At 50.6% G+C, this 1,854-nt stretch overlaps 1 pseudogene; it reads left to right on the top strand.

Moving 5' to 3' along the window:
- Nucleotides 1–347: 347 nt before the first annotated feature.
- LOC106724206 lies at nucleotides 348–1,848 on the top strand (annotated as a pseudogene).
- The last annotated feature ends 6 nt before the right edge of the window (nucleotides 1,849–1,854 follow it).

The raw sequence follows: 1,854 nt of genomic DNA, 5'->3' as shown, positions 1-1,854 counted from the left end.
GAGGCCTGGCCATGATGATTGGTGACTACGGGAGGGCATGACCTAAGGGCTGTCTTCACATCAGACCAGGAACCTCTGTGTCATGTAGTGTTTTGGTGCAAGTGCCACTGGCCACACCTCATTTCTACCTGTTCATTTTCACATTTGACACTTTGCTGACTTGTCTAGAACTTTTCTAGAATTTTATCTAGAGCTTTTCAGTTTCTGCCAACCTTCCCCTTTGTGGCCTCCGTGCATCACCTGTTTTTTCTGTGCTGCTCCCCCAGCAGTAACTGCTCCCTCCGACAATAACCTGCGCCTGCGTTACGATGTGTGTGTGCATCCTTGAGTAGCATTTGAGCCCCAGCTGCACACGTACTGAATTTGACTGGGAAAAGGCTATGACCAGCCTCTGCCCAGCTGACTCATGTCAGCGGCAGACCAGCCCTTCTGAACGCGGTTAGCAGAACCAAGGTTTGGAGATCCTGCTTCTGTTCCACATGCTTGCATGCAACCCCTGTGTCCTTTTCCCAGGGAGGTCTCCCCTGCTTTGTGATCTTCTGAGGCCCAGGACTGCACAGCACCTTATTCAACCAGCCTCTAGGTCTTGTGTTTTCAGACAATCCCATTTACCAGTGTATTGAAAGTGACACGTTTTTGTAATGGGACTTCCCCCTCCCAGTAAAGTCAACGTTCATTTCCTCATCGTTGCTCTGTTTTCAGGTTGTTGCCATAAAACAGATGACGAGGAGGCCTGTTCTGAGCAGAGTGTGTCTGTAGAAGGAGAGTCACAGGTCAGGGAGTCTGAGACAGCTCCAGCCGCTGAGAAAACACATTCCTGTGAGCGTTGTGTCTTGGTCTTGAAAGATATTCTGCACCTGACTGAGGGCCAAGCAGCCTACCTTGAGCAGCGAGCCTTCTTCAGTGACACATACGTGAGAGGCTTCTGTCTCCCTGCACACGTTCACCAGCAGCAGAGGGAAGCCCGGGGAGAGAAGGCCGGGAAAGGGCTCAGGGCCTCGTTTAGGACCTGGTCCACCTCCGTATCCATGGCGCCTTTCCCCTGTAGGGAGGTCGGGAAGGACCTTCCAGCCATTTCAGGCGGTTGCCAGCATCAGGCTTCTCCTAACAGTGCAGAGCCACCCAGTGGCGGTGAGAGTGGGCGGGGCGCTCTCAGTAGGAAAAGTCATCACGAGTCTGGTGGATGTGAAAAAGCCGCCCGCCACAGCCAGAAACTTGTTCGGCGTCAGAGTGTCTGCTCTGGAGAAGGGCTTGGTGACTGTAGCAAATGTGGGACAGGTGTTAGACAAACGTCAAGCCCCATTCAACATAGGAGAGTTCACACTCAAGAATGGCCTCGTGAGTGTAATGATTGTGGGAAGTCCTTCAGCCAAACCTCTGGACTCATTCAACACCACCGAATTCACACTGGAGAAAAGCCCTATGGGTGTAGTGACGGTGGGAAGTCCTTTAGCCGAAGGTCTTTACTTAAACACCAGAGAGTTCACCTGGGAGAAAAGCCATTTGAGTGTAGTTATTGTGGAAAGTCCTTCAGACACAGATCTAAACTCATTGACCACCACAGAGGTCACACTGGTGAAAGGCCTTATGAGTGTAGTAAGTGTGGGAAATCTTTTAGGCGCAAAGATCACCTCCTTAAGCACGAGAGATTTCACACCGGAGAAAAGCCTTATAAGTGCAGTGAATGTGGGAAAAGCTTTAGACGAAACTATAACCTCCGTCAACATAGGAAAGTTCACACTGGAGAAAAGCTATATGAGTGTCGTGACTGTGGGAAGTCTTTCATCCAGAGCTCTAGCCTCACTGAACACCAGAGATGTCACACTGGAGAAAAGCCATATGAGTGCAGTGTGT

Source organism: Myotis brandtii, unplaced genomic scaffold (assembly GCF_000412655.1).
Source record: "Myotis brandtii unplaced genomic scaffold, ASM41265v1 C42631476, whole genome shotgun sequence".
In the NCBI taxonomy this organism is placed as follows: Eukaryota; Metazoa; Chordata; class Mammalia; order Chiroptera; family Vespertilionidae; genus Myotis; species Myotis brandtii.
The sequence above is the reverse complement of the archived record's forward strand: the minus strand, read 5'-3'. Positions and strand labels throughout refer to the sequence as shown.